The 14,740-nt window shown below is 45.2% G+C and overlaps 1 pseudogene; it reads left to right on the top strand.

The window, feature by feature from the left end:
- The window catches only part of LOC119445990 (carboxypeptidase Q-like), a 67,287-nt pseudogene extending 53,105 nt beyond the window's left edge, over positions 1-14,182 (top strand).
- The last annotated feature ends 558 nt before the right edge of the window (positions 14,183-14,740 follow it).

Raw genomic sequence — 14,740 nt, 5'->3', positions numbered from 1 at the left:
TTATATATGAAAATGGGTAACTGAGTCTGCGATAGATGGAGAAAAGAATAAGACAGCATGTATGAAAAGTTAATCCTAAAAAGCGCGCCTTCTTTTGCAACTCACCAGTCGCAGCTGCCTCTTTGGCATTAGTGTTCTAAGCACGTGGTCGCAAGTTCGATTGTGATCGCGGCGGCCGCCTTTCTATGGGGACGGAATACAAAAGCTATCCTCTATCGTTCTTTGGGTGCACGTTAAGGAGACCCACATAGTCACAATTAGTCCGGAGACCTCCACTATGGCATCTCTCACAGTGCCAGTGAGTCCTGCTACAGCCCCTTAGGAAAATTAACACCGATCATTCAATTCTACCTGATGCAACTCGTTCTTGACCTCGTGCTTCTCGATGCGGCGATTATGAAGGTGGTCCGACCCGCACAGCTCACCGCAGTTTCGATTCGTAAGCTCGTCGAAGCGCTATTGCACGCAGCATTTGTCCTTTCTTGATCCATGCTTTTTGTCCTTCTTCTGTTTTGCTTGCACTCTCCACCTGGGGGCGATAATCAGTGATCGCCCTTGGAAGAATCGTGGTAGGAATACTCGTTGCGTGACTCGAATAAGCAGTTTCGTGGCGTCTGTTCAAGGCGCGGAGAGCGGTTCTCGCTGGCAATAAGAAAAAAAAACATTCTTTTGAATCATTGTGCTGTGAATTCACGCGAGGTAGTTCTCCTCGCGTACATCAGTGCCGAGTTATAAGTGCACCCACGTGACTGCCTGCTGTACGCGCTCAAATTACGGTCTTCGTCTCTCAATTCGGCATGCAGGACTTTCATGTCGCGTCCTCTCCAACGTTGGAAGCCACACCAGTGCAACTTTTCAGGTAAGTAATCTTTTTTTTACATCTCGCTCGTTTTGGTTCCAGTTAGCTGTGGGTCGCGCAAGACACACACCTACAGAAAAGAACAGACAGACGACGCAAGATTCGTCAGTGTGCGTCTAGCACAACCCACAGAATGAGCCAGCACCGACTAGTCCAAAGTTCAGTTATTCGGCTGCTACGATTGTTGTAGTGCGCTGACTTTTGTTATTATCGTGGCTCCGGGCACTGATCCTGTCAGTGACAAGAGCCGTCAGTCCACACGTTCAACAATGTTACAATTTTTTAGCCCTACTACGCTGCGATATAAATTAAGAAAGGTGCAGTAGTTGCTTGGCTGACACGAATACAAGCACATAGATAGACATACTGCTAATGATTAGGATCTACAGCATTACTAGAGGCACGATACAAACGAAACCACCCCTATGTTTATGACAACGCAGCACAAGACAAAGGAGAAGAATGTGTAACCAAGCTAGCTATCAGGCATTATAAAAAGGAAATATGGTTTACTGATTGCTATTTAGTTGAAAAAAAAAGCAAAAGTTTGTACGTTTGGCCGTCCCGACTGTTTCAAGTTGGGATTCGGGATATTTACTCACAGGTCAAACTGTCCCGCTAAATTTGGGGGCTGGCAACCTTAAGACCAAGCCCGAAACATTGACCTCTAGTTCACGAATGCTGAAATACGAACACGGAGAAGTAGGCTAACAAAGAGGAATATGACAGGACGAGTGAATATGGCGTTTCGAAGCTCTAGCCGTGTGGTCTTTCCAGTTAGCGTATTCTACTTCGTGCTCGTTGGTTTGTATTCATAAAAATGTACCTACTACCTCAGCAACTTACTTCACCTCACCTCTAGTTGTGTGCAGTACCTCACACGAGTCTCACCCAAAAAGTCAGCAGCAACGCGTTAACCGTTTAGATATTTGTGCTATATTGTTACTTTGTTCGACTTTTGTAGCTTGAAAGCCGCCTTACGAAGTTCCGTGCAACTACTAGTTTCCTAATCAGAACTTCACCTTTTTACAAAGAATTCACGGAGTCGTTAAGAATATCTCTATTTCGTGCAAATAAACGCCGTAAATATAAATCCTTAGGCAATAATATTATACGCGGCACCGCCAAGTGTTAGACTCAGTTAGTGCTAGCCGAGACAGGTGAATAGAAGAAAGAACTTTCTCCATTGTCTGCGGCATCGATAAATATAGGCGTATCAAAACCCTCCCGGGAGCCGCAACTATGCAAATTGCAGAATGTTTTGTGGCCCTTGAGGGTCGCTCGTTCATAAATGTGTGTTGCTCACCCGATCGCAGAAAATAATCTGATGTTTCGGAATCTCTGAGCTGCTTCTACCGGAATGTCATGACATGCATCCTTATGTATTCCATTGGTAGCCTAACAAAGGCACAGTACTTCCGCAACAGTGCAAAGGGCATGTGGACGGTAATGCGATGGACACACGTGACAGTTGGAAAATTGCTGATTAACATGAACTTCAAAAAGAACACACAATGACGAAACCATTGCGATGTTTATCCTAATAGAAGGCAAGACCCTGTAAAGTGCTGACTAATTGTTTGATGAACTTTAATGTCGCCAAGCAAGACCGGGCCTATATGAGGGACTCCACAATAGTAAGTTTGACAAGCGCAGAAAATGGAGTACTAATAACTTAGATCCGAGTAGGACTCAATAACCTACATCCACGCTCAATACATTACTTTCTTTTACATCCCAATTCCATTGGAACATGGCCACCGCTACCGGGAATCGAATTCGCGATTTTAGGCTTGCCAGCATAACGCCACATGCAATAAGTCGCGGCGACAGGAGCCTCACCGCTACCCTGCTTTAGAATGAATGTTCTTCATTATCATTCACCGTGTTCGCCAATCGTCTGAATTGACACTATTTATTGCGAAGCATTCTTTGTTTCATTCCAGACACTCTGCCTTAAGTAGATTCCCTTCTCGCCCTGTTTCGGGCCTCTTTAATAAAAAAAGAATACTGGACCAATGGTGGGCTCACCACTGGTATACCAGATACCTGCTAAAATGTCTCGCATAACACTAACTTATCACTTCTGCCTGAGATCTGCATAATTTCTTTTACTGCTAGTAAGGTACTGTGAGGATTTCTATACTCGTATTTTATTCCTTTTATTTCCTTTACATGCAAGATATTTCTCCGCTAGTTTGTGAGTACATCTAGCAATCCCTGTGCTCATAGAATATTGTAGATCCTGCACTACTTCCTTTATTTCCTCTCACCTTTCACAGTCTGAAAGACCTAATGATAATCGCATATTGATAATAGTTTCTTCGTTTGCAGGGGAATAGTCATCGCAAAGGGCGAACAATGACCTGGTTTTACGCTTTCACCTGCACGCTCCTTGTGCTTCATGCTGCAGTAATATCGCGATCCGAAGACCAATATACGTGCGACAGCAACACCTTGCTCCCTCCTCGTTTGCTCCGCGAGATCCGTCAATACAAGCCAATCGTAGACAAGATCATAGACTACCGTTGTGTACGGCGACGAACAAAATGTGACCTACGAGGAACTGGCCAAGTTCGTGGACACGTTCGGCGCCAGGCCGTCCGGCAGTAAGAGCTTGGAAGACTCGATCGACTACATGTTCGACATGCTGCGAGGCCAAGGACTAGACTTCGTGCATACTGAGAACGCGAGCGTGGTAAACTGGCAGAGGGGCCACGAAGAAGCGTGGATGGTGGAGCCCAGGTTGAAGCGAATGGACATCCTGGGCTTGGGAAACAGTGTGGCCACACCGCCAGGTGGCGTCACGGCGCCGGTGCTGGTCGTTGGGTGCTTCGAAGAGCTCGAAGAGAATTCGAGCAAGGTAAGTGCTTTAATCAATCGCCGTATTGTGAATGCAGCGCCACAGGAGCAGCTCCTGTAGCGAACCGTCCCAAGTTGCTGTATGCAGTTCATGATGTGGATCACCTTATTGGCGTGCAGTGTTCACCCATTCTCTTTCACCCTTTTCCATCTTATTTCGCCTTACCCCACACCAACCTTCTACAGTAGCACATCGAACAGTCCTCTGGTTGATCTCCCTACGTTGCCTCCCATTGCTTGCTCCTTCCTACGACATTCGCGTAATCTCTGTAAATATTCTCTTAACCTTAATAAAATTGTTTGTGCTAAATTTCAGGATAAATTTCAGAAATATGTAACCAAAATGTTCTTCAACGATTTTTGTGTCCATTAACAGAACTGTTACAGAATTGAAGCAATTTGGTTCTAATCCAAGAATTGCGGGAGGAAAGATTTTTTTAAAAACGCTAATGGACGTTAATAAGGAAATAAGCAAATCAATGATCGAGAATGAAGAAATGAATTGTCACCACGCACATTGTATAGGTAACTGTGTTTTATGATGCCCTAAGCGACATAGGCAAGAACGTTTTCGCTCCAGGACGGGATTACAGTTGCCGTTACTAGAGTGTCACTTGGCGAAGTAAATTTTTGAAGCTGTAATACTGACATATGTCTGCAATGTCTGTATCAAACTGGCTTGTTTCCTGTTCAATCATCTCCACCTTGTTGTTTTAGATCGCTATTTAGAACAGGAAATTATATTATATTGAAACGCTGCGAGGCGAGAAGAGGCAGCGACTTCTGACGCTACTCTACGAGTGTCCAGTTCTCTGGTCAAAACCTGCCGAGCCGCCGCCAGAGGCATCGGCTGCAGTCACGGACACCGCGCGTGTACGGCATGAAGGCGGGGAAACGCGGACACTCGGTGTAACTAACACATCTTTGCTGTTCGACCATGTTTACGGAGTGGAAGGAGCGGTGATATTTTTTTTAAGTATGGGCTGTTCAGAAAGACAGCAGCAAGCAGTCATGGTCAGGAAGTGAGTGCTCGCAAAAAACAAAAACAACAATAGCTTCGCTTCAAAACAGTACTCATTAGAGAGATTGCACACAACAACGCGCTGATAGAGAAAACAGGCAACGGACGTGTTGCTTGTGTGAAAATCATTGTACGAGTACGTTACATTATTTGTAACTTAGAAGAGTGTAGATGTAGGCCAGGTGGTGATTCATGATTTGGGAAGTTACCGCAAAAAAAAACGCGAGACGACGAAAGAAAAAGACAACACGAAATGGTACCGGCAACTGTTGATTTAATGAAACGAACGCCGAGCTTATATAGATAAGACACACGTGTGCACGCGAAAAGCAACGAGAAAACAAAAAGAAAACGGGAAAAAAGGGCAAAAATCGCTTCGTGTTGTCTCTTTCTTTCTTCGTCTCGTGTGTTTCTTGCGGTTCATCATCATCATCATCAGCCTATATTTATGTCCACTGCAGGACGAAGGCCTCTCCCTGCGATCTCCAATTACCCCTGTCTTGCGCTAGCGTATTCCAACTTGCGCCTGCGAATTTCCTAACCTCATCATCCCACCTGACTTTCTGCCGTCCTCGACTGCGCTTCCCTTCTCTTGGTATCCATTCTGTAACCCTAATGGTCCACCGGTTATCCATCCTAGGTATTACATGGCCTGCCCAGCTCCATTTCTTCCGCTTAATGTCAACTAGAATATCGTCTACCGCCGTTTGTTCTCTGATCCACACCGCTCTCTTCCTGTCTCTTAACGTTACTCCTAAGATTTTTCGTTCCATTGCTCTTCGTGCGGTCCTTAACTTGTTCTCGAGCTTCTTTGTTAACCTCCAAGTTTCTGCCCCGTATGTTAGCACCGGTAGAATCCAATGATTGTACACTTTTCTTTTCAACGACAGTGGTAAGCTCCCAGTCAGGATTTGGCAATGCCTGCCGTATGCACTCCAACCCAATTTTATTCTTCTGTAAATTTCTTTCTCATGATCAGGGTCCCCTGTGAGTAATTGACCTAGATAAACATATTCCTTTACAGATTCTAGAGGCTGACGGGCGATCCTGAATTCTTGTTCCCTTGCCAGGCTATTGAACATTATCTTTGTCTTCTGCATATTCATCTTCAACCCAATTCTTGCACTTTCTCGATGAAGGTCCTCAATCATTTGTTGTAATTCCTCTCCATTGTTGCTCAATAGGACAATGTCATCTGCAAACCGAATGTTGCTGAGATATTCGCCATCGATCCTCACTCCTAATCCTTCCCAGTCTAAGAGCTTGAATACTTCTTCTAAGCATGCAGTGAATAGCATTGGAGAGATTGTGTCTCCTTGCCTGACCCCTTTCTTGATAGGTATCTTTCTACTTTTCTTGTCGAGAACCAAGGTAGCTGTGGAATCCTTGTAGATATTTGCCAAGATATTCACGTATGCCTCCTCCACTCCTTGATTACGCAATGCCTCTATGACTGCTGATATCTCTACTGAATCGAATGCCTTCTTGCGGTTACTTCAGCCAAATCAAATTATTTTTAACGTTGTTGAGACTTCAAAAATGCGCTTTGGTGACGTGGCACACAAGCACTTCAAGTAAACAATTGGAGAGAAAGCGTTTCATTTACAGGAATTGGAGGAAGGGAATGGTTGAACTCAGCCACTGCTGCTTGGGAATGGTCCAACTCTCACCATCGCGACGACTTAAACGGAATGGACTTAACGGAGATTTCTACCATCCGGAATGGAGTGGGAATAGAATGGATGGCGCTACTCCACAAGTGTGGTTTGCACCGTAGACCTTTTGAACTAGAACACTCTGGGCGTCGCCATAATGCCCTCTGGGCTGTGGTAATTGTGCGATAACCTCTGCGCAAAAGTATTGCCGACGCTGCTGCGCGTGCTTCCCGTACCTCGGTCAAGGCGAAAAGTTCTAGCTCTCCCCGATGAAAATGTCCATGAAAAACTATAGACGAAAAACTCTGAACAGAAAGATCATGCGAACTAAGAAGCACCACACATGCGAGATCATGCCAGCCTGTTTTAACATCACTTAGCTTCACCTTTGTGGTAGTTCTGCAGGAACTCTTATTTCGGCAGCCTTGCTTGTCTTCTAGCTTTAATCGATTTGCCTACATTAAGGTGCATGCGCGATACCGTGGATTATCTATCTAAAGCTCCACCTTTCCCAAGGCTGACAATGACGTAAGAATGGTCTGTCGTTGATCGCTCGGAGTAGTATTCAGTAATGCATACGCCTTCCTCATCTGAATGGCCCGAAGTCTCGAATTGAGAGCTTTTGGGTGCAAAGTGTTCCCTGTTTGGGATTGTTATCGTCTTAACGCGCACTCTATTGCATAACTGACCGATGTAATTGCATTTAAATCTGCAGTTGAACGTTATTTATACTCTCAGCAGCTGCATTATTTTGTTCTTGTTTCACAGCGTTTATTGTTCCTATATTGTTCTCTGTGTATAATTGTTCCCCACTCACTTCTGTAGCACGTTGGGCCTTGAAGGTATTGAAATAAATAAATAAATAAATAAATACAAAGAAAATAGGACCGAACTAGCCTCGGCAAACATGATAGTCGCTTCTTACTCAAAAGATAATTCTTCAACTCTAGTCGCCGTTGACGTCAGTTCGTGTTGCTCTAAAAGCGCTAGTGTGCCTTAAAAAACCATCGTCACTGAATAAAAAGCTCTATAGTGGTTGCCATTTGCCTTCCTCGAGTTTGTGCGGCGAAATTCTCTGCACCTCTTCTTCTTTTCTCCTCGTCTTTTCTCCTCGTCTTTTCTACCCTTTCTTCTCTCCCCCAGTGTACCATGGCCAAACAGACAGTTAATCTGGTTACTGTCTCTGTCTTTCATCTCTTCTTTTCACTGTTCTCAGACCTCTGCATAGCGCTTTTCTGCAGCTGTCGAAAGAACATCCTTTAATACTCAGATGTCTTATGTTGCAGCGGGTAACCGGCAACGCTCCTATTTTGAACAGTCTCAAACTGTGCACAAATTTCTTATTTGATCATGATATATATCACTTTTATCCTGCTATATATACATATATTTATATATAGAGCCAAAAATGGCTTTACAATCGCTTAATCTTAAGTGAATTTAGTGCAGGCAATTGCAGACTTTGATGATTGTCAAGGTTGTGCGAAACTTAAATCACGTGCATTTGAAATACTGCGCATGCTTCTCAAATTTTTGGCTCTCGCTGCAGGCAAAGGGCAAAATAGTTGTGTTCAACCAGGAGTTCGTCACCTACGGGAAGACGCTCAAGTACCGCGTGCAGGGAGCCTCGGCAGCGGCGAAGGCAGGTGCCGTGGCCGCACTCGTGCGCTCCTTGACGCCCATGTCGATCAACAGCCCGCACACGGGTTACATGCTGTACGACGAAAACGCCACCGTGATACCGACTGCATCTATCACCGTCGAGGACGCCGAACTTCTGGCTCGATTGCAAGAACGAGGTGAAAAAACTATATAAACACATGGTGACATATATAGCAGGAAAAACGAGGCTATTGACGATCGAGTGCATAGACAAAAAAATGATGAGTCGACGTATAATTGACTCAACGACTGCGTAATGGGCAACTTCCGTGTGTATGAATTGCGGGGCACCAAGGCTATTAAATAAAATTTGATAATATGAACGATAATAATTGTCTAGAATAATCGAAAGCCACTATACTTCATAAACTCTTGCCGCGAGCATCCCATATTACAAGTCGTTCGTAGACATCTTCCTTCGCGAAGAACCCTGAAAAGTAAACGACAAATAGCCTACTGCTGCAGTAATCTGACCCTATATGCAAGAACAGGCTCTTGCACACTTTAGTATGCGAGAATTTCCACGATTACACGTTATCATGGTGCATTTTCCGAAAACATCTTGCATAAGAACCTGGAGGACTGCGCATATTTCAGGCATTTATGGCGATACTGGAAATTACTGTATGTCAACTGCGCTCATGCTGTTGGAAGGATGTTCTATCTTACTTTTATTGCGATTGACATTCCTTGAAAACCACGCGCACTTTTGGTGCGCTGTGGTTTTCTCGGACCAGTTCTGAAACCGTTTACCAGCCATTTCGGGTGCCTGAGTAGTCCATGGTTTAATGGATGGAGCACTGGGCTGCCCCGCAGATAGAACAGGGTTCGAAACTAACCGTCGGAATAACTTGGGTCACTGGGTACGTGGCATTCGGTATCTGCCGCTCTTCAATGAATCTCCTTCTCGCCAACTTGGCAAATTGAAAATGTGCATCTGGGTATGTGTCACTCTTCAATGACCCCTTTAGGCGCCCACTTGGGTTACCGTGCATGTGACATTGCGTATGGGCCACTCTTCATAGCCACAAAGTTCTTGAGAATTTCTCCGCTGCTGGGTGGAATGAAATCCACGGCATATATATTGAGACAATCGTGTCAGAACATATATTCATTCAGGCACCGTCATTCCTTTTTCATTGCATGGTAATCACGATGTCGTCATCCAATCGTCATGAAGCCGCCGTTGTCATGTCATCGTCGTCATGTTACACTGTCGTCGTCATACCGTCGTCGACATGTTGTCGTGATCGCTCTATCGTCGGCATTCCAGCTTCTTCAACTGGTTCTCGTTGTCACGCCGTTGTCGTAAACAGTCATCGTCATACACTCGTCCTCATCCTATTATATTACATTACCTTCATGCTGTGGTCGCCCCGCTGCCGTCATTATACCGTCGTCATCAATTCAGAACCGCCATCCCACTGTTGGTCCTTTCGACGTCGTCGTAATATCTTCGTCGTTCCATCCTTAGGTGTTTACGTTGCGGTGCTCTTCGCGTGCCTTTAGCGCTGACCTTGGCAAAACTACGCCGTGGCGAAAAATGGCCGACGCCACAAAAAGCTCTCGGATTGAAGTCACATTTCTCAGGGAGGTTCCTATAAACAAAGTAAATTAGTGGCTTTTAAAAGAAAGTTTCGTACATTTCGGTCTGGGTGGGAATCGACCTTGTGCCTGCGGGGTGCGAGACGAGCGCGCTTCCATGAAGACACAGCGGCTCCTCGGTTCTGGCTTACGAAAGGTTTGCCTAGTGCGTGCATGATTGCACACGTCACGTCGCAGCCATCTCACTGGCTAAAGGTGTGACCTAGTGCGTGCTTTAACATGCTACACTTTAGTTACTACTTTAAGTGTTCATTTGTGCGTTCAGGAGGTCTCCTTAGTGCCACACGTGCACTTCCCGTTGTGGCTCGTTATGTCTTGCAAGAACTCTAGTCCCGATTATATAACTTAGTGAATTACCAAATGTGCAGCAGACTTTCGCCTTCTTGTGTTACAGGAGTGTAACACCTGCCGAACTTTTCGCGGTTTTGAGCACTTGCGCGGTTTCGACGTTGCTCGCTTTGTGTAATGTGCTCAGGCACAACTGATTTTCCTGAGCACACTCATATATCTCATCAGTTGTGTAACTGCGGGACGTTCTCCTGTACGTATTGACGACTATTGGTCATGATTGGCCCTGGCGCCTTAAAACCCCACATATCATCATCATCTTGTACCTACGCTGAATGTACAGGTGGGCCATTGCCTCCGACGTTATCGGTACCCATATTAATGAAAACGCTACCAGATCTCAAAGGACACTTATAGGCTCTAACAGGTGCGTACTATGCCGGATGTACCGGAATATTTGCCATCCTATTCCAATGCTATTTGCGCACTTCATCGCTTTATCAGTGGTCCGAGCAGTGCTGAGCTTCTTATTAGGGAATCGGCCGGCCGTGAATGGTGGGCGATAAGAAAAGTTACGAAATTGAGGTAAAGGAATCGGTATACAGTCTACCGTCCATAGGCACCACTAGTCCACGCGTCCTTTAGAGCTATGATATAACATCCTGGCTTTGTTTACGTTTTACCATTTCTACTGGATGTATAAAAAGTACACAATGCCCTCAGTACGGCTGGAGCAAGAAATGTATTCAACAGTGGCGTTTTTACCGCTTTCATTCCATCGATATTGCAGCGGCGAGGCAGAGCAGGAACCATACTACAGCTTTCATGTGGTTTTTCAGCCATAGTAATCTTGCTGATGAGGAACGGAGACATACTTGGCTTTGCTTGTTTGATATCTTACGTCCGTGGCACGGCAGTGATAGATGCAGCTGCTCTACATTATTTGTTTGGCAGTATCGAAAGTGTCCAAGAGGTGCAGGGTTTCCATCTGGCTCTTGAAATTACTTTGAAAAGTAGTAATATCTTTCATGTATATTCATGTAAAATTTCCGGAAATTTCTAAGCCTGACGAAAACCATGAAAAAAATCATGAGCCATTCCACTCTGTGAAGGTAGATGAGTAACGAAGCTGTTTTGCACGTAGGCGCGGTGCTCCTCGGGATTCCAGACTGTACGGGGCCTCCCCATTACGACGACAGAAGAGAAGTAAAATTCAAAACTGACAACGGCAACTTGTGTTTCTGTTTTTTATATACCGGGTGTTCAAAGTTAAGCTTTACGGAATTTTTAAGGATCGCCTGTGGCAGGTGACATAATTCTTATCGTTGAGCTGGGTTATTCGAAGAGGCGGACTGTAGTAGCACGAGAAATCGCAACACATATTCAACTAAATAATAAAAATTCACTTCTTCTTTCTGGGGTTTTACGTGCCAAGACCAGTTCTGATTATGAGGCACGCCGTAGTGGAGGGCTCCGGATTAATTTTGACCACCTGGGGTTCTTTAACGTGCACTACAACGCAAGCACATGGGCGTTATTGCATTTCGCCTCCATCGAAATGCGGCCGCCGCGGCCGGGATTCGATCCCTCGATCTCGAGCTCAGCAGCGCAACGCCTTAGCTGACTGAACTACCGCGGCGGGTAATAAAAATTCACCAAATAACTTCTTAGTTACTAACTTTACGACACATATTGCAATTTTTACGAATTGTAGCCGGTGAGCTTGTCAGGCGTATCCACTAGGAATGAATCTCCAGAATGACACCAGTTTGGAGATATGTGCCATCAAACTCGCCGTAAAAATGCACTGCTGTTCCAGTTACATTTTTACCAAAATGCTGTTTTATACATTCAAGCGCAGAAGTAACCTGAACGCCCATGTATTCCGTCCCACATACACTTTGGGAAATAATATCTGGAAACTGGTGTCATCCTGGAAATTCATTTCAAGTGGATGCGTCTTGCAAACTCACCGGCTACAATTTGTAAATTGCAATATATGTCGTAAAGTAATTAACTAAGAAGTTCGTTAGTGAATTTTTGGTAATTAGTTGAATGTCTGTTTCGACTTCCCGTACTGCTAATGTCCGCCTCTTCAAATAACCCAGCTCAAAGATAATAATTATGCAACCTGCCACAGGCGATTTTTAAAAATTCCGTAAAGCTCAATCTTGAACACCGAGTACATTGGCGTGGACGGTGGGACCGCCGCCCGAGAAGCCGGAGGAAACTAGACACGCGTGATGTTTCGATGGCACTGCCACCACGGAAGAGCAGCAGGAAAGCAAAGTAGGTACGCAACCGCTAGGAACGCCGACGAAGAAAGGGTGATGCGAATGATGACATGGCCGACGCGGGTCGCAGAGCGGCAAATCTTTGAGAAACCTTTATCATCTACCTGTGAGTCTACTGATCTTGAAAATAGTGCCTATTGACCAAGCTCGAGCCCGTGCAGTGTTCTAATATAGGGACATTCTATGACAAATAACCCACTTTCTTTATTCGCTCAGAAATTTTTCGTAGCTTGCATTCTCGTCTGGCTGACCATGGAAGCTTCGCACTTTTATTTTATTAGGGAGGAAAGGCTGTAAGCACTGTCTGCACACGGACGCAACTTTAGTATTTCTGATTACGCGCGGATTTTGTTTGCCAAGTGGTAAATTACACAAGCCGCATTTGTAGAAACTATATCAGACACTTGGACACCTATAAAAGTGCAGAAGCTGTTCAGAAGTCTTACACTAGGGGGAAAGGAGTGCTGAAGTAATAACACAAAACTACTGTGTCCCAATTTTTCTGCTTTTGAAGTATTTGTCGAGTAACGTTACGAAGCCTCAATAAGTCAAAACGCAGTGTTTACTTATCCTCCGTTTATGAGGCCAATTCAAAGCTCGCATGCTTTCTTTTTGGCCGCTTTCTATGTCCGGGGACATAACAAAAATAACCGGTAAAATTTTTTTTAACAAGTACTTACATCTGTAGTGCTATGGCTTCTTCTCATCTGTTGGCATTTGTGGTCTAATACACGTTCACTTGGCCTACTTGTTATTTTGTGTTAGGAACCGAGCCTGTCGTGAAGCTGGTGATGGGAGCCAAGTCACTGCCGCCTGCTGTTTCTCGGAACACGATTGCGGAAATTCGCGGTGACAGCAAACCGGAAGAGGTAATATACACTAACTACTTGCTCTGTCACTCGTAATGCTCATGACGCATACCACTGCCTCATTCGCTTGGAGTTTTGGGCCGGTCACCACGGGCTTTTCGGTCACATTATATGGGTTCTTTTTGCTAAATGAAAATCACATGCTATATTCCAGCCGAATTGACGTAACACAGAGCGCATTGTAGTATTCATTATCCTTCGATCCACCGTGCCAACGTGGCTAATTTGAGTTAAGCTCAACCCCTACCCCTACACGGTACAATTCGTTTCAGAGATAGCTGGAGCTGATTCCTCAACCGTGTGTTATCTTCTTTTCAGGACTCACACGAGTGGAACGAACAAAATATTGCACAATTCCTCTAAATTCTCACGTATATTGCAGGTAGTTCTGTTGTCTGGTCACTTGGACTCCTGGGACGTTGGTCAAGGTGCCATGGACGACGGTGCGGGCGCCTTCATCTCGTGGCGGGCTCTGGCTGTTCTGCGACGGCTTGGCCTCAAACCTAGCCGCACGTTACGTTGCGTCCTTTGGACGGGAGAAGAATTACAGACCATGGGCGCAACGGAATACTTCCGCCGCCACTTCGAGCGTGAGCAGCACCTCATGAACCTCGTCATGGAATCGGACTCGGGAACGTTCCGTCCTCTGGGCCTCTCCTATACCGGCTCTAACGAGCTCGCTCGTTGCATCGTGGCTGAAGTGCTTGGCTTATTCGCTTCCATCAACGCGACGCGCCTTACGCTAGGAGCTTCGGCTCCAGACCTTTCGTCCTGGATCAAAGAGGGTGTGCCCGGAGCGTCGCTGAGCACGGCGAACGAGAAATACTTTTACTTCCACCACACCGAAGCGGACACGATGAGTGTGCTGGACCGCCATGAACTTGATCTCTGCACAGCCTTGTGGGCGGCCGCTTCGTATATTTTTGCAGACCTGAGCATGAGCCTCCCACGGTGAAGGCCTGTGAATAATTGTTTGCATTCACAATGACTGACGCATCTAGTGCTCAGTGTTAAACTCATCAGTCGTCGCATTGTGCTATCTTTTAAATAAATTTCTTTATTAAGTGTACTGTGCTTTTGTACTTATATTTTCACAAGCTTAATTTCCAAATAATAACAAAGACGCGACGCATGGGCATGTGGAAGCGGTAAACAAATCACACCTTTTCCTTTCTTTTTAAGTCAGGCACAGGAGCACTAACATTTCAGGAGTCGATTCGATATGTCGTCGAATGCTCCTTGAGCAAAGAAATGTCCCTGATGAGTGATACTTCATTGCTGCTTAAAAATGTCGATTTGTTCAACGTAATAGTGGTCCTACCGCATTATGCTCATTGCCGAGCCATTTAGAATAAAAATTTGCAAATGTTTTGCTTTCGCAAGTCAGCGTAACTGTTTGTAATACTCCGACATGCCTGGGCTATGGCACGCACTAGTCAAACTTAATGTCGCGTGGATCATATTAACGTGAAAGAAGTTACGATAAGTCTGGAAGTAGTCAGCTGCAGTAAAGTTTTCGGTCATCACAAATGCTGTTCCTTGTATACATCCTGGCTACATATATATTTTCTACAATTTTGCTGCGCTATCCAGTATGGCCGTAGCATCGTGCTATACTAGCGCCA

The sequence above is a fragment of the Dermacentor silvarum genome, chromosome 3 (assembly GCF_013339745.2).
Source record: "Dermacentor silvarum isolate Dsil-2018 chromosome 3, BIME_Dsil_1.4, whole genome shotgun sequence".
Lineage (NCBI taxonomy): Eukaryota > Metazoa > Arthropoda > Arachnida > Ixodida > Ixodidae > Dermacentor > Dermacentor silvarum.
This window is presented reverse-complemented; position numbering and strand designations above follow the sequence as displayed.